We start from the raw sequence: 27,487 nt of genomic DNA on the forward strand, positions 1-27,487 counted from the left end.
ACCTGGAAGCTACATATTTATTTAGTGAAGAATTTGAAACTATAATCCAAAATCTCACAAATTCTTCTTAGATGCAATAAAGATTTAAGAATTTCATCCATACAGGAACCCCCCCCTCCCATTTCAGTGTATTTTCTACTTTATTGCTACAGTTTCTGATTTTATTTATCCAACTGTGAAGAAAAGCTAATTAATTTTAACCCAAGTCCTAAGATTCTTTTTTAGGTGCACACCAGGGACAAGCAAATGCTGGTTTTGTGAACTATTGTTGCGTTGTTGTAATTGTTACATTATTGTAGTTATTGCATTCCAATGGTCATTATAGGTTGGATATTGATGTAATACCATTACTGGTTTACTGAGGACAGAGCCAATATTTTAAGTGGTGTTTTGAGTTTTCAGAGAGTTAGGGTTTTTTTTTCTCATAAACTTTTTTAGGTATAGGAAGCATACTAGGGACTTTTACTCCCTCAAAAAAAAAAAAATCAGCAGAAATCACATCATCATTGCTTTATGGATTAGGCTATATTCTAGTGGCCTAATCCATAAAGCAATGATGATGTGATTTCTGCTGATTTTTTTTTTTTTGAGGGAATAAAAGTCCCTAATATGCTTCCTATACCTAAAAACGTTTATGAGAAAAAAAAACCTAACTCTCTGAAAACTCAAAACACCACTTAAAATATTGGCTCTGTCTCCGGGGATTTGGAAACCATACAAAGCAATTTGAGTTGTTTGCAGAACAGATAGAAACAAATAATAAGGATAAATAAAAAGAGAATCAGGATGAATTCTAAGGTTAAACCTACAATTGTGGCTCTACATATTGGATAGAATTTGGTATTATTTAATTGTGACCTCTGCTCAGATTATGGAAGGCCTGGTCGAGGCTTAGAAAATACAAAAAGCCATGGTCTATTGACTCCAAGAGTCAAGATAAAAGAACTCCCCCCCCCCTGAACCTATTCTCTCAATAATTTTAGAACTGCTTCTAACAGACATAACTACTCAACATAACCTATTAATTCCAACTCGCAGTCCAATCACTGAGATGTCTTCACTCTGTCTGAGACATCTTTTGAGTTATCAGTCTAGCCCAGAGTTTCTATGCTGGCTGGGGAATTCTGAGAATTGAAATCACACATCTTAAAGTTGCCAAGGTTGAGAAATGCTGATCTAGACTGCAATCCAAGGATTAAGCAGTCTCTCTTCTATTTAGCTTTTAAGGCCCAAGTTATCTAGTCAGAGTTAGAGGATCTTTCTGCAGGGATTTATGCTATGACTATGACTATCAGAAACACAATCTCATGTTGTTATTTTTTGTTTATATATTTATATACAGATATAATTATTAATACAGATATAATTATTAATCTTATCTGTTGGGTGGAGCACCCGGTCTATCAAATATAAATCAGTCTGTTCTACTTACATTTCACTCCAATCTAGGAGCATGTTTTGCAGGCAGACGTCACATACTGTGAATACTGTAAATTCAAAATTTTGTGGCTGACAAAGAGTTAGTGGGAGACTAGTATAGCTATTTCAAGCTCTTTTCAAGCTATACTAGTCTCCCGCTAACTCTTTGTCAGCCACAAAATTTTGAAGATATAATTATTATATGGTTACATAACTATACTTGCATTTTATTAAATTCAATATGCTTTATCTAGCAATAAACCCAAATCTAAAAATGCAGTTAACTGACTTTCTGTATGAGAAAAGTTAATGAGGCACAAACATGTTTATTCAGTGTGAATTCTTTCAAGATATATCAACAGCCACAGAGTGAATGACCACCTGAATTCTCAGTAGAAGTAAACCTGCTGTTACCTAACAGTGCTATTTTCACCTGTTTAGAATAGAATAGAGCTGGAAGGGACCTTGGAGGTCTTCTTGTCCAGCCCCCTGCTCAAGCAGGAGAACCTATATCAGGGATATATAAAATATACCAGGGTATATATAAAATAAAGGTTAAAAAGGTAAAAAAAGATATATGCAGAGTTATCTTCATTTTAGATGTCAAAAGGATATATCTCTCTCCCCCTCCCTCCCTCTCTTTCCTCTCTCTCTTTTTCTTTCCTCTCTCTTTCTCTTTCCTCTCTCTCTCTTTCCTTTCCCTCTCTCTTTCCTCTCTCTCTCTCTCTTTCTCTTTCCTCTCCCTCTTTCTCTCTTTCCTCTCTCTCTCTCTCTTTCTTCTTTTTCTCTTTCCTCTCTTTCTCTCTCTTTCTCTTTCCTCTCTCTCTTTCCTCTCCCTCTCTGTCTTTCTTTCTCTTTCCTCTCTCTCTTTCTCTCTCTTTCCTCTCCCTCTCTCTTTCTCTCTTTCTCTCTCTTTCCTCTCCCTCTCCCTCTCTCTGAACTCTCTCTCACTCTTTCTCTCTTTCTTTTCCATCTCTCTCTCTCTTTCCTCTCCCCTCTCTCTTTCCTCTCTCTCCCTTTCCCTCTTTCCTCTCTCTCTTTCCTCTCTCTCTCACTCTTTCTCTTTCCTCTCCCCTCAATATCTCTGGTTGCCCTGGACTTCTGGTTCCGGATCACGGCATTTGCAGCCGTGCCAAGAGATCACTCTCTTCACCGGCTGATTTCTCTCTGCCAGTAGACCCTTATTAGGGTCGAAAAGCCCCCTGGAGGGTTGGCTACCACTGAGGAGGTCCTCGTCAACTGTGGAAGGGCGGCAGCTCCTTCCATGGTCCGAGATTGCTCCTTAGGGCCGACAGAAGAAAGAGTGGTCAGTAAAATGGCTGTTCATTTTGCTGCTGTAACCAGAAGTCAAAAGAATATCTAAGCGCAAAAAACCATCGTGGTTGATCTGGGTGAGATTTTTTTTACTCTCTTAGCCCTTTTTTCCTTTTTCTTGCCTGTAAAAAGCATTTTTGGATTTATTTCCCTGTTTTAAGAGAGCGGCATTGGTTAGTGTGGGAACAGAAGCTTTGGATGAAAACTGACTTTAATTGACTATTTTTCTACTTTTACTTACTTTGGGGTCTTGAAAAATTTTTTATTAATGAACATTACTACTGGATTCAGCATATATGTGAAAAATATTATCCTTTTTCTTCTCTTTTTCTGACTTTGACAATGTTATTTTTGGTGTCTGAAAGAGACTTTTATAGTTTACTGAGGACACCTTGTGAAGAAATTTAAAATTGCAATTGTCTTTTGTTTTTACTGTCTGATGATGAGATTGGCTTTGACCTTCAGAGCATCATAAAGAAAAAGACAAAGAATTTAATAGCTGTTATTTGTGGGGGTGGAAACTGACTAAATGTTTTGGAATACAGCCTCCACCAAAAGATAACAGGCTTTGGTTCTAGTCACTATTGAAATGGAGAAATCTTATTTACAACTCGGTTGTAAACTCATACTGGAAAATATCTATGAAGCTACTGAGGAAATATGTTTCCAAATAAGAGAGAGTACTACAGAAATAATAAACAGAAATTCTACTGAGAACCTACAAACCAACCTTCAAGACCAAAAAGCAACAGAAGAAGAATTAATTTACACTAAAGAAGATTCTATTTCATTTTACATACAACCTATTGAGACATCGAATGACCAAAGAAGGATTGGAACTAAACCAGCTACAACTTCAAAACTAACAGAAATGGATTCAAAACTACAATTGGTTGAGAATTATGACAATTTTGATAATCAATTATTAACTAAAAATTTGGACATGACCGAGTGTCTTATTCAGCAGACAGGAGCCAGGCATCTAAAACAGAGGATGGGAGGTTTTTTACTGACCCAAATGACATTGCAAACAATAAAGGGAGATTTATCTGCTGAAAAAGAGGCCTTGTTATGGAAACCTGCTTGGCACAAAAAGAAAGCTAGAATAAGACTTAAAAGAGAAACTTAAAATCATATGTAATGGATTAAAAAGGCTTTGAGAAATATGGATTGACTTAAGGTTTAAGATTTAGAGTTGAAAATTAGTGATTATTAGAACATATATGTTAAATAAAGTAAGAATGGTTTTTTTGGAATAATATCTTTATTTGTATGAAAATTATGGAATAATTTTGGAATAAGAATAAGAAAATGGAAGAAGTTTTTTAGAGATTCAGATTGATTTAACAATTAACTGAGTATGTTAAGTTAGTAAGATGATGCTTTGTCTAATAATATGTGTGTTTCTTTCCTTTCTTCTTTTTTCTCTTTTAGACACAGATTATTTGGATGAGATTTAAATTCTATCTAATGGACGGAAATGTTTTGTTATAGAGATAGATTGACTGATGGATTGTATATGTATAGAGTAGAGTAATATTTTATTTTTAACCAGGATAATTATTTTGTAGTGGAAGAAGAAATAAGAGAGATTCCTGATAAAAATCAATGATTTATGAGATTAAGAACCAGAATGGATCTGGATTAGTATTTTAGAAGGGATACCCGAAGTGATAATATGTTTATCTAAGACTAAATTGGACTATGGTAACTGTAAATTAATAAAGTTCAAAAAGGATTAGGATTTATAGAAATGAAATGTAGAAATGGATTATTTTAAATATGTTATATTATTTGAGGGAAATAGAGAGGGAACATTTAATGTATTTATTCGAGGTATTATATGATTTTGTTTCTGGATGATTGATCACCCAACCACCACGGTGTGTCTTGAGCATTTTGTTGTACAAATTAAAAAACCAATAAAATTTGGTTTTAAAATATCTCTGGTTGCCTCTTTAATTACAATTAAAAATACTAAAAACTTTTTTAAAGAGTAATGACAGCAAAACCAATAAAAATAACAGAAGCATCCAAATTAAGTGACCACACTGGAATAATGCTCAGCTTCTTATCCTAGGAACGCGGGTCAAAGGTGTGACCGTTTCATATGGTTGTTTGGTGATTAGACGCACAACAATGATGCCCACAATAATTGAGCCATGAGGCACAACTTCCCCCAGGAGGCAGAAAGAATGCAGGCAAGCAGCATTTCAGAGGTCAGGCTATGGCTCAGTCGGGCCCTCGTAGGGCGCAATTAGGGGTGGTTCCACGGAGTCCCGGGCACCTGACTCACAGAGGAAGCTGGCCGGGAGCCCATAATTAGTGGGCCCGCCAGGGGATGGCTGATGTGGAAACCTCCCATGGCAGTCAGGCAGCCCCCGAGCTCCTTACCGAGCCAAACTGGATTCCTGACCAGCCGGGCACGGGCAGGAGCAGCTCCCTCGCCGAGGCTGCTTGGCCTCCCTGGGCGACTGACCAGCCCGGCCTTTCCAGGGCCAAATCCTGCAGGAGGGTGAACAGGGCCAGGCTGGGTGGCAGGAAAGGAGGTGTGCTGCGATTCGGTCCAGAAAGCACCCTGTCCCGATGGATGGGGCTAGGAGGGGGAAGCCCCTTCCGATGCCCGGAAAGCAGCACTTCCTCTCCTGCTCCGGGTGTGGGAAAATGGGCGGAGGTCCCGGGAAGGCCAACCATGGGGGGGCAGGAGGCAGCAGAAGGCGCTGAAAGGCTCCTGGGGCACCACGGACCGGACCAGGGAGACGCGTGGCTGGCTCATCAGCCCGGGGACGGCCCAGGAAGCGATGTCCTCACCGGCCACTGCCCCAGCCAGGACTGCTGCCTGGCTGGGGGAGATGCATGGCAGGCTCAGCTGCCCAGGGGGCAGCCCGGGAACGGCCCAGGAAGTGATGTTGCCGCACCAGCCGGGACTGCCGCCCAGCCCAGGGCGACGCGTGGCTGGCTCAGTGGCCCAGGGATGGCCAAGGAAGCAATTCCAAGGAAGCTGCCACCACTGTCGGGACTGGCACCCGGCCACGTGGAGACATGTGGCCAGCTCGGCTGCTCCTCCACCTGGTACAGGTAAGCCGGGGGGCATGCCACTTGTCCTGTGGCACTCCGCAGACTTGAAGCCCCCTCCCTCCCCCCACCACTCACCCTCCATCTCTGGCTCTTCTGCTTCTAGGCCAACTGGGGCTGCAGCTTGCGGGAGGGCTGGCCCGCTCAGTGGATGCTCTGGCAGGCTGCTCCCAGCAGGGATCCTGGGGCTTCCCCGTGTGGCTGCCTGCCTGGGAAAGAGACTTCCTGGCCACCCTTCTCCCAAGGGGTGGGGCACCCAGGCACAGGGCCAATCAGGAGCTCTGCAAGGGGGAAGTCCGAGAGAGAGAGAGAGAGAGAGAGAGAGAGAGAAGGGAAGTGTAAGTGCCTCTCTGTCATGATTCCGTGCCAGCCTGTGTTCCCAACAGCTGAGTCTGGGGAATCTGAGGAGGTGGAGGAGGCATTTGAAGGGCCATCAGGGTCAGAGGGAGGCTCTGATGTATTACAAGACTCACGGTTTGATAAAGAGCCTGGGCCCTCCAGTTGTGTTCCTGATGAAGTTCAGTTGTGTGGGGAGAATGAGTCAGACTTGGAGGACTCACACCTGATGGACATGCTGATTGATGCTTGTAAATGCCGGCAATTAGTGAGAGCCGATCAGCAGCAGTCAGGACGACAACTCCAGGGGAGGAGAAGAAGGCACTGAGAGGCAACGCCTTGGGACTGCTGTATAAAAAGGGAAGGTGGCGGTGCTAGTTGCTGAATGCAACTGTTGCAAAGTACTTCATGGGATCATGTTCTGTTAGTATTGCCGGTGACTACTTTTCTATTTGCATCGTGTTTCGTGTGGACAATTTCCTCCATTTGGATTGTGTTTTGCTGCTTTTGTTTCTGGACTATTTGGCAGATTGGTTATCCATATTAAAGGGGGTTTGTTTTGTTTTGAGTCTCCAACCTATTTTCTCAACAGGGGTTTGGTCCTTGTGTCTTTAACAAGGACGGCTATAGGCTGGGATAGAACAGTTTGCCTTCAGCTTAACCCCCTACTATTATGGAGCAGTTACATGCTGAGAATGCCCAGCTCTCCCAGCAGCTGGCTTTGTTATCTGCCCAAGTTGCTCAGCTATCTGCCCATGTTCCTGCTGTGCCATCACCACCCAGGAGAAAATGCCAAGTTGTGAGGCCGGACAAATTTGATGGCAATCTGGACATGTTTCCTGTTTTCAAGGGACAATGCCACCTGTAATATCAGTGTGAGAGTGGCTGATTTCCCCACTGACAGGGATAAAGTGGGGTTTATGATAAGCCTGCTCTGTTGCGGCAGCTTGTTGGGGCACACCCCTGCTAGCCCAACCTAGTCCATTGATGGACAACTTTGTGGGGTTTTGTGATTACATGTGGGTGATGTATGAGGACCCCATCAAGACCCACACAGCTACCTGGCATTTGAAAGCTCTGAGGCAGGGCCAATGCCCCCTGCAGGGCTATATCAGTGAATTTTGGCTGCTTAGCCAGGATTCAGCCTGGAATGAGGCTGCGCTTGTGGACGCTTTCCAGGATGGATTGTCGGAGGAGATGTTGGATGAGCTGGCCTGTGTTGATATTCCACCGGACCTTAATGGGCTCATTCATCTCTGTCTGTGGATTGATGCTCGGCTGCAGCAGTGAAGGAGTCACCGTGCCACCCCAGAGACCCATACTGCCCCCATTGTGCATGAGACCCTAGTCCAGAGGGAGGAGCCAATGGAGTTAGGTGCTGCCAGACCTCGCCTATCAGTGGCAGAGATGAACAGGTGACATTTGGGGGGGTTGTGTTTTTACTGTGGGGATCCTGGGCATTTGGCCGCTTTCTGCTCCAAGAAGAGACGAAGGGCGTCTGTGACTGAGTCTGTCTTGAGACTGCCATCTGTCGGGAAACGGCCCACGCCCGACCTGAAAGGCAATTTGGGTCAGGCATCCTGCAACACCGAATGACACCCTTCAGATGCTGCCCATGGACCCCAAGGCATCTGATATTGGAGGCATGCCTGATTCTCCCTAGTTTGCCCAAGGGGATTCATGTCCATGCATTGATTGACTCTGGGGCCATTACGAACTTTATGGACGCAGCATTTGTGGCTAAATGGGCAATTCCCCAATGCCCGGTGGATCCGCCGAAGTTAGTGGAGACCATTGATGTCACGTGCTTCTGTCTGGGCCAATTAAGGCTGCCACACAACCGCTAGGTATGGCCATCAGTTCACATGAGGAGGCCATCCAGTTCTATATCACATCAGACCTGCATATCCCCGTGGTCTTGGGACTGGCGTGGCTCTGGGCGCATGACCCACAGATTTATTGGTCACAAAACTTGGTCACCTTTCCAAGCTTACAGTACGTGGACCACACCCACTACATCTGTGCCGGTAAGGTAGAGAGGCCCATGGGGGTCTCCTTTCCCTCCAAATTGGCAGATTATGCTGATGTTTTCAGCAAGACTGAGGCAGATCAATTGCCCCTGCACAGGCCCTATGACTGCCCCATTGACTTAGTCCCTGACATGCCTCTCCCAGTGGGGCATTTGTATTCCATGTGGGTTGGCTGCATTGTGGGACTTTTTGGACAAGAATTTGGCTCAGGGTTTTATTCGACCCTTGTCCTCGCCAGTGTCTGCACCCGTGCTCTTTGTCAAGAAGAAGTCCGGTGAATTGTGGCTTTGCTGTGATTACAGGAAATTAAATGCCATCATGGTGCACAACCGATATCCGCTGCCCCTCATCCCCGAACTCTTGGACCGGCTCCGGGAGGCAAAGATCTTCATGAAACTGGACTTGCATGGAGCTTATAACCTTGTCAGAGTTCAGTCGGGTGATGAGTGGAAGACGGCGTTTGGTACTCGGTACGGGCACTTCGAGTACACGGTGATGCCATTTGGCTTGACCAACGCCCCCGCCATGTTTCAGCATTTTATGAATGACATTTTCCGGGACTTGTTAGATCAATTTGTTGTGATTTACTTGGATGACATCCTGATCTACTCCCCATTGCGAGAGGGCACTATCAGCATCTCCGTCAAGTCCTGCAGCAGCTCTGAGAACATTGGCTGTATGCCAAACTGGAGAAGTGCCAGTTCTACCAGATGACTATCGAGTTCCTGGGTCACCGCATTTCTCCTGAGGGCATCGCCATGGAGCCAAGTAAGGTTGAGTCTCTGCACAGTTGGCAACCCCCATGTTGTGTGAAGGATGTCCAGCAACTTCTTGGGTTCGCCAACTATTATCAGACTTTCATCCCCGGGTTTGCTACCATGACAGCCCCCCTTACTCGGCTCCTGCAGAAAAAGACTCGGTTTCAGTGGGACGCTCCAGAACAACAGGCTTTCCAGGCTTTGAAGGAAGCCTTCATGAAGGAGCCCATCCTGAAACATTCTAACCCACAACAGCCGTTTGTCGTGGAGACAGATGCCTCTGACATTGCCATTGGGGCAGTGTTACTCCAGGTGATGACACCCGGCAGTTCCCTCTTCCCTTGCGCGTACTATTCACGGAAATTGAATCCGGCGGAGCGCAACTATACCATCTGGGAGAAGGAGCTACTGGCCATTAAAGTGGTCTTTGAGGCCTGGAGGCATCATCTGGAAGGGGCGCGACATCAAATCGAGGTCCGGACGGACCATAAGAATTTGGAAAGCCTGCAGACCGCTCGGAAATTGAACCAACGCCAGATCTGGTGGTCTCTCTTCTTTGCGAGGTTCAATTTCCGTGTAACATACATACCCAGAGGTCACAACCAAAGAGCAGATGCTCTGTCCAGGAAGCCCAAATATTCCCGAGCATAAGACAAGCTTCTGCCCAGGACAGTGCTCCCTATCGAGTCTTTTGCTGCGGTGCGGGAGCCGATAGATATACGGGCTCAGATTCAGGAGGCCCAGCAGCAGGATGGGTGGGTGGCTCAGCGAAAGGAGGAGGTGGGGCCCAATTCCCCATGGACAGTCACGGATGGACTCCTCCACTATCGTGATCGGCTCTATGTTCCGGGAGGGCCGCTTAGGGGACTCATCCTCAGCCAGTGTCACGACAATCCGGTGGGGGGGCATTTTTGCCTGTTCAAGACCCTGAACTTGGTCTTCCGTATCTTCTGGTGGCCCCGAGTCTGACACGATGTCCAGGCCTATGTCTCATCCCGTATCCCATGTAGGCAGGCCAAGTCAGCGACAGCCCCCCCCCCCGGACTACTGCAGCCCTTGCCAACACCCAAAAGACCCTGGGGGCTGTGTCCATGGACTTCCTTACGGACTTACCCCCATCTTCTGGATTCATGACGGTGTTCGTGGTGGTGGACATGCTGACCAAGATGGCGCATTTCATCCCATGCCGTGGCTTGCCGTCTGCCCATGCCACTGGTCACATGTTCATCGAGCAGGTGTTCCGACTGCATGGCCTTCCTGATAGGATTGTGTCCAATAGAGGGGCCCAGTTCACAGCCCGTTTCTGGCAGGGGTTGATGCAGGCGTTGGATGTCAAGATCTGCCTCTTGTCCGCACATCATCCCAAAACTGACGGAGGGACCGAGAAGGTCATCAGGATCCTCGAGCAATATCTGCGCTACTATGTCAATCAGCAGCAGAACAATTGGGTGGACTATCTGGCGGTGGCTGAGTTTGCGTTCAATAACTCACAGCAAACCTCCACACAGATGACACCATTCTTAGTCAATGTGGGATATCACCCTCGGTTTTTCCCTCTTTCCCCACTAGACTCACCGGTACCAACAGCGAATGACTACATGGCAGAGTTACAGGCGATCCATCGATTGGTGCAGCGACAGTTAGAGAAGGCCAAGGCTGACTACAAAAGATTTGCTGTTTGGTCAAGGTGGGATACGCCTCCACTAACGGTCCACCAGGAACCTACTGTCAACCCAGCCAGCCAAGAAATTAGACCACCGATATGTAGGACCGTTCCCAATCGAGGCTGTCATCAATCCGGTCGCCTATCGCTTAACTCTGCCACGTTCCCTGCAGGTACATCCAGTCTTTCACCATTCTCTGTTGGTCCCTGAGCAACCGACGAGTCCACTTCGCCAAGCCGAACCACCCCCACCAGAACAATGTGATGGAGACAGTGCTCCTGAGTACGAGGTTGCTAGCATTCGGAACTCCCGTTGGGTGAAAGGTCGCTTCCAGTGCCTGATTGAATGGAAAGGCTATGAACCGGAGGAGTTCACCTGGGAAGATGCAACCACCGTTCATGCTCCTGCCTTGGTGACCGCCTTTCATGAACAATTCTCATCCAGACCGCATCTAGATCGGCAGACCCGGGGGAAGGGCCCTGCGGTGCGGGATAGTGTTGTGATTCTGTGCCAGCCTGTGTTCCCAACAGCTGAGTCTGGGGAATCTGAGGAGGAGATAGAGGAGGCATTTGAAGGGCCATCAGGATCAGAGGGAGAGTCTGATGAATTACAAGGCTCACGGTTTGATGAAGAGCCTGGGACCTCCAGTTGTGTTCCTGATGAAGTTCAGCTGTGTGGGGAGAATGAGTCAGACTTGGAGGACTCACATCTGATAGACATGCTGATTGATGCTCGTAGACGCCGGCAATTAGCGAGAGCTGATCAGCAGCAGTCAATATGACAACTCCAGGGAAAGAGGAGAAGGCACTGAAAGGCAACGCCTTGGGACTGCTGTATAAAAAGGGAAGGTGTGGGCGGTGCTAGTTGCTGAAGGCAACCATTGCAAAGTACTTCATGGGATCATGTTCTGTTAGTATTGCCGGTGACTACTTTTCTGTTTGCATCGTGTTTTGTGTGGACAATTTCCCCCATTTGGATTGTGTTTTGCTGCTTTTGTTTCTGGACTATTTGGCAGGTTGGTTACCCATATTAAAAGGGGTTTGTTTTGTTTTGAGTCTCCAGCCTATTTTCTCAACAGGGGTTTGGTTCTTGTGCCTTTAACAAGGATGGCTATAGGCTGGGATAGAACACTCTCTCTCTCTCTCTCTCTCTCTCTCTCTCTCTCTCTCTCTCTCTCTGCAAATGGTGGAGGAGGCTCTGGAGCCACAGGAGATGGTTCAAAGAGCCGCTTGCGGCTCTGGAGCCACAAGTTGCCGACCCGTGACCTATACCATCTCAGACAAGTGACTGCCTAACCTCTTCTTGAAAACCTCCAATGATGGAGCATCCATGATTTCTGAAGGCAAGCTGTTCTACTGGTTAATTGTCCTCACTGCTAGGAAATTTCTCCTTAAGTTGCTTCTCTCTTTGGTCAGTTTCCAACCATTGTTTCTTGTCCTGCCCTCTGGTGCTTTGGAGAATAGTTGGATGCCCTCTTCTTTGTGGCAGTCCCTCAAATACTGGAATCCTGCTATCATGTTGCCCCTGTTTTTTCTTTTCTTTAGATTAGCCAAACCCAAATCCTGCAGCCATTCTTCACATGTTTTAGTCCCTAAGCCTTTGATCATCTTAGTTGATCTTCTCTGAACTTTTTCCAAAGTCTCAACATCTTTTTTTTACTATGGTGACCAAAACTGGTTGCAGTATTCCAGATGTAGTCTTACTAGGGTTTCATAAAGCGGTATTAATATTTTGCATGAACTTGATTCTATGTCTTTGTTTATACAACCCAGGATTGTATTAGCTTTTTTGGCTGCTGCTGCACACTGCTGGCTCATAGTCAAGTGATCATCCACTAGGACTCCAAGGTCCCTCTCACAGTTACTGTTTTTGAGCCAGGTCTTGCCTAATCTGTACTTATACCTTTGATTTTTCCTGCCTAAATGTAAAACTTTGCTTTTCTCCAGATTAAAATTCATTTTGTTGGATAGGGCCCATTGTTCAAGTTTGTCAAGATCTTTTTGGACCCTGAGCTTGTCTTCTGGGGTGTTGGCTATTTCTGCCAGTTTAGGGTCATCTGCAAATTTGATGACCCTCATATACGTCGTTTATGAAGATATTGAACAGTACTGGGTCTAAGACTGAGCCTTGTGGTACCCCACTGCTTACCCCTCTCCATGCGGATGTAGTAACATTGAGGACTACTCACTGAATATGGTTTGTCAGCTAACTACAGATCCATCTGATGGTGATGTTGTCTATCCCATATTTTTCTAGCATACTAAGCAGCAGGTGTGGTTTACTTTATCAAATGCCTTACTGAAATCTAAGTATACTATGTCTACAGCGTTTCTCTGGTGTACTAATTTAGTCACTTTATCAAATAATGTTTAATCTGAAGGAAAACAGAATGCTCCTGTTTGCTCCTGTTTGCTTGAGTGATGCCAGATATATCTTACTAGGAGCAATGGTGCAGTAGTGTGTTATTTGGAATGCAGTTGGATAATTTTTCTGACATTTGTACATGTCACAAAATTAATATTTCAAGATGTCATTTCAGATTTGTAAAATGTATATACTTGTACCAAAGTTAATATGATAAAGTATATATAATACTTTGTTTTGAATCCAAAGATTATTATCTCCCTGTTGTGTTCTATTGACTATAAATGCCTCTTTCATAGACAATCAATATGAAGGAAGCATATTGGAATCTATACCTAGCAAATATTTACTTTAAGAATTACTCGTAAAAGGCAGTAGGATGGAATCTGTCTTCCTATTTCTTTTCAATGGATGCAAAACCATATAAAGTAACTGTTGTGTCCTGAGCCTGCAAAAGCAGGCTCAGGACATTGCAATGGTCCTGGGATGTTGCAAGCTGCCCGGGACCAGACTAAGTGGCGCCAGCCTGCATGCATACGCAAGGCGCGAAAGCGTGCCATTCTTTGTTACCTTTTTGCCCGGGGATTCTATTTAGAGGCAGAGAAGCCTGTGAGCCTCTGAGTTGTGTCGGAGAGAGCTGAAGAGAATAAAGGCTGTTACAACTATCAGAATATGTGCTCTTCTTTCGCCATTGATTCGAGGACTCAACACTGGGGAAGAAGGTGGGATCGCTTACAAGATAAAGAAAGAAGACTTGTAAGGCTTACCCTAGGAGTCCTGGAGAAAAGGAAGACGGCGTTAAACTCTGTTGGAATATTCATGAACAGGAAGAGTCATGTGGTAACTCAGTCAGCCAATGTGAAGAAAGGGCTACTGAGTCTGTGCAAAAGAGTATTGAGTTAGGAGCTGGATTTCCAGTCTCTGGGTTTGTCTCTGTATCTCTCTGTAAGAAGTCTTCAATTAAGCTATGTTGCTGTAAAGAAGAATGGTATTGTAAATATTTTTATATAAATATAAAGTTATTTGAATCAGCTAAATGCAGTCAACTGTGAGAACTTCTGATTTATTTTTTTACCAATAGAGAAAATAAAATTCTCTAACAAACTCAGCATCTGGCCTGCCAGTACAGCGTCGCTGGAGGTAAGCTGGCTGATAGACCCCTTCCTAGAAGCAAGGATGGTGAAGATAGGGAGATTGTCTGAATTCGATGTTACTCACCCAGAAAGATGGGAGTCTTATGTCGCTAGAGTAGAAAATTACTTTAGAGTGAATCAAGTTAGAGAAGATGGCTTGAAGGCCGCTACTTTGCTGTGTGTCTGTGGTCAAGATGCATTTGAGATTGCAGAAAATTTGGCACCCCCTGCTCCTCTTGAGTCTGTCACTTATACAGACTTAAAAAAGTTATTGAAGGAACATTTTCAGCCCAAGTTGACTGTCATTGCGTGGAGGCACACGTTTGAACAGAGGGATCAAAGAGTTGGTGAATCAGCCAAAGAATACATTGCAGTTTTGAGAAGAGTAGCTAAACCCTGTGATTTTAAAGATTTAGAAGAAAGGCTGAGAGACCGATTTGTATGCGGGTTAAGGAACAGAGATTTGCAACAGAGACTCTTTGCAAAAGAAGATATTTCTTTCCAAGATGCCTTGAGAGAGGTCACTGCAGAGGAGGCAGCAGGTGGGGCGGTCAAGAACATGAGGCCTATCAGGAACAACCCAGAAGCAGTCTCCATGCACCATGAGGGAGTCCAAGAGAGCTCGGAGGAAGATCCTGAAGATGAGGTGGATCATCTCTGCCCATCCAAAGAAAGGAAGCAGAGAGAAGACAAAGAAAAGGCTCCAGCTGTGTCCAAGTGCTTTGGGTGTGGAGGTCGTCACAAGAGGGCCGACTGCAGGTTCCGTTCTGCAATCTGTAGAGCATGTGGAAGGCAAGGCCACATAGCATCTGTTTGTCTGGACCGTCAGAAGGCACAACCTCGAGAAGAATTGCGTCTGAAAGGTACCAGGGTCCCCAGCCAAAACAGGGTGGGTTTCTGCGCATCACGCAGAAGTATTTGTAGAACAGGCACACACAAACCACTTAAGGAGAAACTGTCATTTAAGGTGAGGTTACAAGGAGTTCCATTGGTTATGGAACTGGACACTGGGTCTGCTCTTTCAATTATTTCTATTCACACTTTCAGGAAGATTTATAATAGCAGTGGGTTCCAGGCCAAACCTAGGCCATCCAATATAATCTTAACAGATTTTCAAAATTCCAAGGTGTGTTAAAGGAGGAGGCCACCCTTACAGTACAGCACAAGGATTTTGAAGGTCCATTGGATGTATTGGTAGTTGGAGGTGAATGAACGAGTCTTATTGGACTCAATTGGTTTGAGGCCTTAGGAATCCAAATTACAGGCATACACAATTTGCAAACGTTAGGCCTAACAGAGGTCTGCAAGCAGTTTGCAGATGTATTCAGTCCACAGCTAGGATCTTACAAAGGGCCTCCAGTTTCTTTGAAACTTGACCCTACTGTCACTCCCATTAGGGTGAAAGCAAGGAGAGTACCCTTTGCTCTTAAGGGGAAAATTGATGCTGAACTGGATAAATTGATCCAGCAAGATATTTTAGAACCTGTTGATTCAAGTCCATGGGAAACCCGCATAGTTACACCTCTCAAGGCTAATGGGGACATTCACATCTGTGCAGACTACAGATGCACATTAAACAAGACATTGCAACAGCATGTGTATTCTGTACCTGTAGTCAGCCATATTTTGGCTTCCCTAAAAGGGGGGCATGTTTTTGCAAAATTAGATCTGGCACAGGCATATCAACAGTTACCTGTTGATGAAGCTGCTGCTGAGGCACAGACTATCGTGACCCATAGCGGGGCATTCAAAGTCAATCTTTCTGGGTGAGTAACGTTGAATTCAGACAATCTCCCTATCTTCGCCATCCTTGCTTTGTTTCAGAAAAACAGGCCTAAAACATAAAAAAGATAAATGCAAGATAGGAGTTACTTCTACAGATTTCCTGGGATTCAGAATAGATGCCAGGGGTATTCACCCTACTGATTCTAAATTAAAAGCCATACAGCAGGCTCCTAGGCCTAAGTCTAAAGCCGAGTTACAAGCATTCCTAGGTCTCTTGAATTTTTACAACGCTTTCCTACCTAATAAGGCTAATGTAGCTGAACCACTTCATAGGCTTTTAGACAAGCAGGCGGTTTGGCAATGGTCCCAAGTACATGAGAAAAGCTTCAATGAGGTCAAGGCCTTGCTTACATCAAATGATGTGCTTGCACATTTCAATGCAAACTTACCAGTCTGCATCACTTGTGATGCTTCCCCTTATGGGGTGGGGGCTATACTTAGCCACTTAAGAGCTGATGGGACTCAGGTGCCTGTTGCATATTACTCCAGAACTTTATCCTCTGCTGAGCGAAATTACGCTCAGATAGACAGAGAAGCCTTGGCCATTGTAGCTGGAATTTAAAAATTCCATGATTTTTTATATGGCAAACATTTCACGGTCTATACTGACCATAAGCCCTGTTGGGATTGTTTACCACTAACAAACAAACTCCCTATATTATCTCTCCTAGAATGCTGAGATGATCTATTTTTTGTCAGCCTATGATTTTTCATTGATTCACAAACCTGGCAAGGAAATGGGCCACACTGATGGCCTAAGTAGATTACCTCTGCAACTGGTAGAGGCTGACCCTGCCCCTGCCATCAATATTCTCTCCATTCAGGTGTTGCCTGAGTCTCCCCTAAATGCCAGGGATGTGGCTGCAGATCTCACGCTTACTCGTGTGTTGTCATGGGTTTTGTCTGGATGGCCTGAGAGTTGTCCAGGTACTGAGTTCCAAAGCTTCTGGCTCAAGAAGCATGAGTTATCCACTTTTCAGGGTTGCCTGTTGTGGGGCAGCAGAGTAGTTATTCCTACCTCATTGAGACCTAGAGTCTTGGCCTCTCTCCATGAAGGTCATCCTGGCATTGTCAGGATGAAAGCGCTTGCGTGCAGCCATTTATGCTGGCCAGGATTAGACAGGGAAATAGAGGCCCAAGTGCATGCATGCCACTTGTGCCAGTGTTCATGCCCTGAAATGCCTCAGGCCCCTGTGCATAGATGGGAGGAGACACAGTCACCTTGGTCTAGGGTGCATGTGGATTATACTGGGCCCTTTCAGGGACAATTCTTCTTGGTCCTTGTTGACAGCCATTCTAAGTGGCTTGAGGTTGTTCCTGTCTCTTCCACTACTGCTGCCAAGACCATTCAAGTACTAAGAGGGATTTTTGCTGCTCATGGCCTTCCAGATGTTCTGGTTTCAGACAATGGTCCTCAATTCACTTCTTCCAAGTTTCAGGCTTTTCTGCAGGCCAACATGATTCGTCATGCGACTTTGGCACCCTTCCACCAATGGTATGGCTGAACGGATGGTTTGCATCACCATGGATGCTCTCAAGAAACTGACTTACAGGGACTGGCATCACAGGTTGGCAGATTTTCTTCTTGCTTACTGCATCACACCTTCTACTTCCACTGGGAAGAGCCCGGCAGAACTTCGCTGGGGGCGCAGACTGATCACCAAACTTGACAGGCTGCATCCAGACAGGGTGGCTCCTCGGGTCTCCCAACCAAGGGCACCAAGGTGTCTGCAAGTGGGTGCCCCGGTATGGACCCGGAACTATGGGCCCGGTCACCTGTGGGTTCTGGCGGTAGTATGCGAGGTCACTGGTCCATTGTCCTACGAGGTTTCCCTGGACGACGGTCGTGTCCTTCGGCGGCATATCAACCAGCTGTGTACGAGACTGGACTCTCCCTCTTCAACTCCTGGGTTTTCTCTGGGGGGGAGGGGGACCACTGTGGGCAAAGGGAAGGGTGTTGGCAGCAATCAGGGGCAAACGGAGAGACGGAGGAAGGCCTTTCCCAAGGTTCCGAAAGTGTCCCTAACAGGAATTCAGGGGAATAAGGAACAATACAGGCACCAGTACTTACTCTAGCCAGGGAGTCACCCAGGGGGCATACTCATTATTCACAACCCCACTACAGTACTTCAAGCAGGGAGAATAACCGGGAGCATCCAAACAACCCAAATAACGCAAGAGAACTGGCATCCCAAAAAGCTGATCCAATGCTGCTACTGCTCCCAAAAGGAAGTCTGCATACAGGGAGGTAGTTAGAGAGGCAAATCCTGATTCTGGTACCTCCAGCATGGAATGGGGGGCAGCCGAGTACTGGGGCACTGTAGAAACCCTAGACAACCCAGTTACAGGGCTTGGGAGTGAAGGGATGTGTTCCCTTGATAGGTCCATTGTGGACTTGGAGAGTACCACAGAATCACCAAATACTGGTGGGAACATAGAGGGGCCCGATAGTCTACAGTTAGGCAGATCAACCAGGTACAGTAGGGAGCAAAGTCCTGGTCTGACGAGCCCGGTGGGCAAGCAAGCAGACCAGGCAACAGAACCCAGGTCATGGGGACCACCAGGGCTTAAAAGAGGGGGCAACTCCACTACAATCACTGCACAGGATGGTCAAGGGAGTTCTCAAAATCTGAGGAGGTCACAGAGGGTTAAAAGATCTCCCAAATACCTGGAAGATTTTGTGACATTGCTGTCAAAGCAAGGGAAGTAAAGAGGGTGCCTGCTGTTGGGTGAACTTCGAATTGTGAGTCTTTGGGCATTTAATTCCAAAATAATAGCATGGTACCATGTTATAGAGTGGTTAGTAAGTAGGTGCAACAGTTGTGCGGTTCCATAAGGGATAGCACACCACGTCCATTTGAAGGTCACGTATACCTATCTATATAGGTTCATTAAGTTTCATCCGGGGGGAAGGGGTGTTGTGTCCTGAACCTGCAAAAACAGGCTCAGGACATTGCAATGGTCCCAGGCTGTTGCAAGCTGCCCGGGACCAGACTGAGTGGCGCCAGCTTGCGCGCATGAGCAAGGCGCGAAAGCATGCCATTCTTTGTTACCTTTTTCCCAGGGATTCTATTTAGAGGCAGAGACGCCTGCGAGCCTCTGAGTTGTGTCGGAGAGAGCTGAAGAGAATAAAGGCTGTTACAACTATCAGAATGTGTGCTCTTCTTTCGCCATTGACTCGAGGACTCAACAGTAACCTTTGGCATCTCTCAGTATTTCCAGATTCTGGATGATGGCTCTTGCAAATGGCCAATGCAGCGGAAGATTTCAGCAGGTCTGAAATTTGCAGTAGATTCAAGATGATCAAAAGAAAGCATATCATCATGCCAGGCATAGCAACCTTTTGCTCTCAGTCTTAAATATTATTTTGGCAGAAAAAGGGAGCCCATTTAAAGAGGTAAAAAACTTTCCTCTATGCCAGAATTTGGTATGAAAAGCTGTAGTCCAAAGAAGAAGGTACATATTTGAAAGGCACATTTAAAACTAAATTTGTGAATTTGATAGTGCTATCTCTGCTCTTCCCAACCTCTCTGTATGAGTTTTCCCCTCATTGCCAGATCCTGCCCCATATATTTGACAGATCTCTTGGTCTATGTTTTGGTCACACTCTCAGATCTCCATATTTGTGAGGAGGAATTGTCACCTCCAGTTTAACTCATTGTGCTTGCAGACTTGAGGGATGAGCATTTTGTCAGTGTGCAAGAATTTATGAACTGGAATAGTCATAGCAACGAACCAGCCAATGGGAACAGTTATTTAATTGAGACGCAGGATTGGTTGTATGAGGCATGTGATCCAGCCTAGGTCTTGGCATGTCTTAGTCTTCCCTGTGTCCTGATCTCCAAGTTAAGAGTTGTTCTCTACCATTGCCAAGAACTGAACAAAACTGTATGTATCATGTTTATATTTTATAGATAAAGTTTTTCTAAAGTATGCCTCCTGCTCATTTTGAATGTGTGCTTATTTGGGGGGGGTTTATTTTTGTGCTGGAAAGCTGTAAAACTCTAGCGGGTTATGGGTCCAGATCCCAGCCAGCCCTTGCACACAGTTCAGACTGAAGAAAAAGATTGAGGATCAACATGGTGCTGTAATTAAGCTGAAGGACTGTCTGAGTTAAATAAGAAAGAAAAAGGCAGAGACTCATCTGAAGGCTTGCAGGATGGCTGATTTTAAGAGTGAAGGAACAAAAGGATTCCACTTGACAAGTATTCTGGTGTGAAAGTAAAGGTGTGTAATGTGTGGTATGAGCCAAGAAACTATCAGGAAGTATTGGCACTACAAAGTGGAGCAAGTGAAGTGGAAAGAGGCCATGGACAAAGAAATGAAATCCATGGATGAACATAAAGTGTTCACCTCAATGACCTTGCCACAAGGTTACAAAGCTGTAGGATGTAAATGGATATACAAAAAAAAGTGTAACCCAACAATAAAGTCCAATATAAGGCAAGATTAGTGGCACAGGAGTTTTCACAGAAGAAAAATGTGCACTATGAGATATTTGCACCAACGGTAAAAAGTGAAACTATAAGGTTGGCACTAGCACTGGCAACGTGGGCATAAAATTTGGCACTTTGATATAACCACAGCATTCCTCAATGCAGAGTTGGAGGAACAAATTTACATGGTTCAAGCATCAGAGTATGAAAGTAAAAAACTGGCACTGTGTATAAACTGAACAAGGCCTTTTATGGGCTGAATCAGTCAGAAACTGGAACATCTGTTTAGATGTGGCATTGAAGGGTCTTGGTTTCAAGAGTTGTAAGGCTGATGGTTGCATATATACTGCAAGGTTCCATGGTAGGTGTTGAGTCCTCAGCTAATGGCAAGTAAGCACAGAACATCTCGTAGTGTCAAGAAGCCTTTATTGTAATCTCTTCTGCTCCGTTACAGCTCTGAGGCACGCAGGCCTCTCTGCTTCTCTTAAGAACACTTCCCCGGGCCGAATGGCAACAATTGGCGCGCTCCGTGCCTCGCGCATGCGCACGAAGCTGGCACCAGCCAGTCTGGTCCCGGGCAGCTTGCAACTGCCCGGGACCATTGCAACGTCCCGAGCCTGCCTTTGTGGGCTCAGGACACAACATCCCTTCCCCCCCCCCCCGGCTAAGACTAATAAACTATATGAATAGTTACACACGACCTCAACACGAGCGTGGTGTGCCAACCCATGCTCCAAATGGTACCGGGCTATTGTTCTGGGCATTAATACCCAATGCCCGTATTTCCATTGTTCCCAACAGCAGACACCCTCTCACTGTTTCTGCTTTGCCAGCAGAGTTACAAAGTCCTCAAGGTACTTAGGAGATCTCTTGACTCTCTGTGACCTTCTTAGACCCTGAGAACCCTCAATTCCATTTTGCCCAGAGGATGACATGAAGTTACCCCCTCTTTCAGACCCTGGTGGTCCCCATGGACCGTGGCCCGTTGCCTGGTCTGCTTGCTTGCCCACCGGGCTCGTCAGACCAGGACTTTGTTCTCCCAATAACCTGTTTGACCTGCCTAGTTGCAGGCTCTCTGGCCCCTCTATAAAACTGCCACTGTTAGGCAACTCTGTAGTGCCTTCCAGGCCCACACTGGACCTATCAAGGGGCTGCATTCCTTCGCTCCCCAGTCCCGTAACGGGACTGTCTGGGGTTTCAGTATTTCCCCAAAACTCAGTTGCCCCCCCCCATCTGTGCCGGAGGTGTCAGAATTGGGATTTGCCTCTCCGACCACCTCCCTGTGTGAATGCCTCCTTCTGGAAACAGCAGCAGTACTGAGCCAACAAGACTGTTTATGTGCCAGCTCTCTTGCAATGTTTGAGTTATTAGGATGCTCCCGGTTATTCTCCCTGACTGGAGTACTGAATGGTATTGGTGAATGATGAGTATGCCCCCTGGGTGACTCCCTGGCTGGAGTAGGCACTGGTGCCTGTGTGCTTCCTGGTTCCCATGGATTCCTGTTTGGAACACTTGCGGAATCTTGGAATAGGCCGTCTATGGCCTCTCTGTTGGGGCCCGGCTGCTGCCAACACCCATCCCTTTGCCCATAGAGGTCCCCCTCCCCCCTGGAAAAGGCCCAGGAGTTTCTGAGGGTAAGTCCAGTCTTGTACGCAGCTGGTCGATATGCCGCCGAAGGACACGACCGTCATCCAACGAGACCTCATACGACAAGGGACCAGTAACCTTGCATACTACAGCAGGAACCCACAAGTGACCTGGCCCGTAATTACAGGTCCATACCGGGGTACCCACTTGCAGATACCTCGGTGCCCTGGGTTGTGTAGCCTTAGGAGGCAGTCTGTCCGGGTGCAACCGGTCAAGTTTAGTAATCAGTTTGTGCCCCCAGCGAAGTTCAGCTGGGTTTTTCCCAGTAGAAGTTGAAGGTGTGGTGAGGTACGCAAGAAGAAAGTCTGCCAACCTGTGGTGCCAGTCTCTTTAAAGCATCCTTGGTGATGCGGACCATCCATTCAGCCATACCATTGGTGGAAGGGTGGAATGGTGCAGAGGTGGCATGACGAATCATGTTGGCCTGAAAGAAAGCTTGGAATTTGGAAGAGATGAATTGAGGGCCATTGTCAGACACCAAAACATCCGGAAGCCCATGTGCAGCAAAAATCCCCCTCAGTATTTGAATGGTCTTGGCAACGGTGGTTGAAGAGACAGGTACAACCTCAAGCCACTTTGAATAGCTATCAACAAGGACCAAGAAGAATTGACCCTGAAAGGGCCCAGCATAATCAATGTGCACTCTAGACCAAGGTGACTGTGTTTCCTCCCATCTATGTATAGGAGCCTGGGGCATTTCTGAGCGTGAGCACTGACAAAGGTGGCATGCGTGCACCTTAGCCTCAATTTCCTTGTCTAATTAAGGCCATCACAAATGGCTGCATGCAAGCGCCTTCTTTCTTACAATACCAGGATGGCCCTCATGAAGGGAACCTAAGACCCTAGATCTCATTGAGGTAGGAATAACAACTCTGCTGCCCCACAGCAGACAACCCTGAAAAGTGGATAACTCATGTTTCTTAAGCCAGAAGCTCTGAAACTCAGTACCTGGACAACTCTCTGGCCGTCCAGACAAAACCCAGGATAAGACACAAGAGAGATCTGTGGCTGATTCAGCAGCCACATCCCTGGCATTTAAAGGTGACTCAGGCAGCGCCTGAATGGAAAGGATGTTGATGGCAGGGGCAGGATAAGCCTCCACTACTTGTAAGGGTAATCTACTGAGGCCATCAGCATGGCCCATTTCTTTGCCAGGTTTGTGAACTAAAGAAAAATCATAGGCTGATAGAAAGATGGACCATCTAAGCATCCTGGGGGAGATGATATGGGGGGTTTGTTGTAAACAAACCCAATAAAGGCTTATGGTCAGTGTAGACCGTGAAATGTCTGCCATATAAAAAATCATGGAATTTTTTAATCCCAGCAACAACAGCTAAGGCCTCTCTGTCTATCTGGGCGTAGTTTCACTCAGCAGAAGACAAATTTCTGGAGTAATAAGCAAGAGGAACCTAAGTTCCATCAGGTCTTAGATGGCTAAGTCCTGCTCCCACCCCATAAGGGGAGACATCACAAGCGATGCACACAGGAAGAATTTCATTAAAATGTGCAAGCACATTGTTGGATGTGAGTAAGGCCTTAACCTCATTGAAGCTTGCTTCACGTGCTTGTGACCACTGCCACACTGCCTGTTTGTCCAGAAGCCTATGAAGTGGTTCAGCTACATTAGCTTTGTTAGGAATGAAAGCATTATAGAAATTCAAGAGGCCCAGAAAAGCTTGTAGTTCAGCTTTGGACTTAGGCCTAGGAGCTTGCATAATAGCCTTTATTTGAACTCAGCAGGATGAATGCCATTGGCATCAATTTTGAATCCCAGAAAATCCGTAGAAGGCACCCCAATTTTACATTTGTCTTTTTTAAGCTTGAGGCTTGTTTTCCGGAACCACAGCAGTACAGCCCTCAATCTTTCTGCTAAATTTTGAGTGGAGTCTCCAGCAATTAAGACATCATCAAAGTAGGGGCAAACCCTTGGTATACCCCTCAAAGTATTTTCCATTATGCTTTGGAAAATTCCAGGAGCCACATTTACTCCAAATTGTAGTCTTTTGACTTTAAATGTCCCCCTGTGTGTTACAATGGTTTGTGCTACAGCAGCAGCTTCATCAACAGGTAACTGTTGATAAGCCTGTGCTAAATCTAGCTTTGCAAAAACACGCCCCCCCCTTGAGGGAGGCCAGAATATGGCTGACTACAGGTACAGGATATGCATGTTGTTGCAATGCCTTATTTAGGGTGCATTTGTAATCTGCACAGATGCGAACATCCCCATTAGCCTTAAGAGGCGTGACTATGGGAGTTTCCCAAGGACTGAAGTCAACAGGTTCTAAGACTCCTTGCTGAATCAATTTGTCCAATTCAGCATCAATTTTTCCTTTTAAAGCAAAAGGTACTCTCCTTGCTTTTACTCTGATAGGAGTGACAGTGGGGTCCAATTTTAAGGAAACTGGAGGCCCTTTGTATGTACCCAGCTGTGGGCTGAAGACATCTGCAAATTCTTTGCAGACTTCTTGTAGACCTACTGTTTGCAAACTATTAAGCCCTGTAACTTGTATTCCCAAGGCCTCAAACCAATCGAGTCCTATGAGTCTCGTGCGCTCACCGCCAATTACCAATACATCTAATGGACCTTCAAAATCCTTATATTGTACATTAAGGGTGGCCTCCCCCTTAACACACACTTTGGAGTTTTGAAATTCTGTTAGAACTATATTGGATGGCCTAAGCTTGGCCTGGAACCCACTGCTAGAGCAAATCTTTCTGAATGTATGAATGGAAATAATTGAAAGTGCAGACCCAGTGTCTAGTTCCATAACCAGTGGAACTCCTTGCAACTTCACTTTAAGTGATAGTTTCTTTTTGAGTGGCTTGTGTGTGCCTGTCCTATAAATGCTTCTTCGTGAAGCACAGAAACCCACCCTGTTTTGGCTGGGGACCCTGGTACCTTTCAGGCGCAATTCTTCTTGGGGTTGTACCTTCTGACAGCCCAGACACACAGCTGCTATGTGGCCTTGCTTCCCACATGCTCTACAGATTGCAGAACGGAACCTGCAGTCAGTCCTCTTGTGGCGAGCTCCACACCCAAAGCACTTGGGTACAGTTGAAGACTTTTCTTTGCCTTCCTTCTGCTTCCTTTCTTTGGCTGGGTAGAGATGATCCACCTCTTCTTCAGGATCCTCTTCCAAGCTCTCCTGGACTCCCTCATGGTGCACGGAAACAGCTTCTGGGTTGTTCCTGATAGGCCTCGTATTCTTGATTGCCCCACCTGCTGCCTCTTCTGCAGTAACCTCTCAAGGCATCTTGGAACGATATGTCTTCCTTTGCAAAAAGTCTCTGCTGCAAGTCTGTTTCTAAGACTACATACAAATCTGTCTCTCAGCCTTTCTTCTAAGTCTTTAAACTCATAAGGCTTAGCTGCTCTTCTCAAAGCTGCAATGTATTCTTTAGCTGATTCACCAGCCCGTTGATCCCTCTGTTCAAAAGTATGTCTCCATGCAATAACAGACAACTTGGGCTGAAAATGTTCTTTTAGTAATTTTTTTAAATCTGTGTAGGTGACAGATTCAAGAGGCACAGGGGCTGCTAAGTTTTCAGCAATTTCAAATGCATCTTGACCACAAACACACAGCAAGGTAGCGGCCTTTAAGCCATCTTCTCTTACTTGGTTTACTCTAAAATAGTTTTCTACTCTGGCCACATAAGACTCCCATCTTTCTGGGTGCGTGACATCAAATTCAGAGAGTTTCCCTATCTTCGCCATTTTCTCCTTTGTAAGGAAGGGGTCTATCATCCAGCTTACCTCCAGCGACGCTGTACTGGCAGGCAGGTGCTGAATTTAACGCTGTCTTCCTAGCTGCTCTCAGGACTCCTGGGTAAGCTTACAATTCTTCTTAATAATTGTAAGGCATCCCATCCTCGTCACCAGTGTTGAGTCCTCAGCTAATGGCGAGTAAGCACAGAACATCTCGTAGTGTCAAGAAGCCTTTATTGTAATCTCTTCTGCTCTGTTACAGCTCTGAGGCACGCAGGCCTCTCTGCTTCTCTTAAGAACACTTCCCCGGACCGAATGGCAACAATTGGCGCGCTCCACGCCTTGCGCATGCGCGCGCAACCGGCGCCAACCAGTCTGGTCCCGGGCAGCTTGCAACTGCCCGGGACCATTGCAACGTCCCGAACCTGCCTTTGCAGGCTCAGGACACAACAGTAGGGATTGCCAGTTGTTAGCATTTGTGGATGATCTTTGCTTCATTGCTAAGGATCTGGCACAGGCGAAGGAATTTGCTAATCAATTGGAGAAAAAGTTTGAGTTGAAAAGTCTGGATGAAATACAAAACTATCTTGGTTTAGAAATACAAAAAACTGAGAAAGGTAGCTACATTCTCAGTCAAAGAAGGAAAATTGAACAGCTGTTGGAGAGATATAAAATGAAGGATTGTAATTCTGCTCCAAAACCTATGAGCGTAGATTTTCACAACACTTTGGGTGAGGACAAAAGTGAAGCCTGTGATCAGGAGATATATCAGTCAGCAATAGGAAGCCTGTTATATCTGGCCAAGTGGTCCAGACCAGACATAGCTTGTGCAGTAAGCATCTTAAGTTGCTTTACTGCCGCACCAATGCAGTTGCATTGGATGGATGTGAAGAGAATTCCCAGGTATTTAAGGGAACTGTGAATTTGGGTCTTCAAATACAGGTCTCTGAAGAACTAAAGTTAAAATGTTATGTTGAAAGTGATTATTCCAATGATATGCAAACCAAAAGTCCAGTTCTGAGTTTGTGATATTATTTGGAGGGATTTTGATTGGATGGAAGTCCAGAAAACAAACAAGTGTAGCTATTTCTACTGCGGAGGCAGAATTTATTGCTCTATCTGAACTTTGTTCAGAAGTAACCTGGTATGTACAGCTGTTAAAGGATTTAAGTATAGAAGTTAACGAAGCTGTAACAGTATTTGAAGATAATGCTGCTTGCATTAAAATGGCAACAGGTGACAGAGTGAAAAGTAGAAGCAAGCATGTGGACATTAAGTATTGTAATGTCAGAGAAGCCATCAAAAGTAAACTAATTTGCTTGCTTCATTGTTCTTCAGATGACAATCTGGCAGATGTACTGACCAAGTGCCATTGGGTGGAGTACACCATGGGAAGAGTATTAAATGATTTGGTTTTATGTCTATTCCAGTCATAAAGGGAGGAGTGTCAGTGTGTAAGAAATTTTATGAACTGGAATAACCATAGCAACAAACCAGCCAATGAGAACTGTTTTTGATTAAGACACAGTATTGGCTGTGTGAGGCATGTGATCCAGCCTAGGGCTGGGCCTGTCTTAGTCTTCTCTTCCTGTGTCCTGATCTCCTGAATTAGTTTGTTGTTGTTCTCTACCATGTTGCCAAGAACTGAGTGAAAGTGTATGTATCATGTTTATATTTTGTTGTAAAAAAGTTGGTCACCTTACTTCTGCTCATTTTGAATGTTTAAGTTTTGGGCTTATTTTTGCGCTGGAAAGCTGTAAAATTCTAACATAGATACCCATTTATTTCTACTAAATCAGGATGCTATACGTATATTAAGA

The 27,487-nt window shown here is 45.7% G+C and overlaps 1 protein-coding gene across 5 annotated transcripts in view; it reads left to right on the top strand.

Annotated features, from left to right (window-relative positions):
* Positions 1–27,487, top strand: part of GLRA2 (glycine receptor alpha 2) — a 177,241-nt gene that overhangs the window by 81,102 nt on the left and 68,652 nt on the right. The gene's annotated exons all lie outside the window — the stretch shown is intronic.

The sequence above is a fragment of the Crotalus tigris genome, unplaced genomic scaffold (genome assembly GCF_016545835.1).
Source record: "Crotalus tigris isolate CLP2741 ecotype Arizona unplaced genomic scaffold, ASM1654583v1 scf7180000017740.2609645, whole genome shotgun sequence".
Classification (NCBI taxonomy): Eukaryota; Metazoa; Chordata; class Lepidosauria; order Squamata; family Viperidae; genus Crotalus; species Crotalus tigris.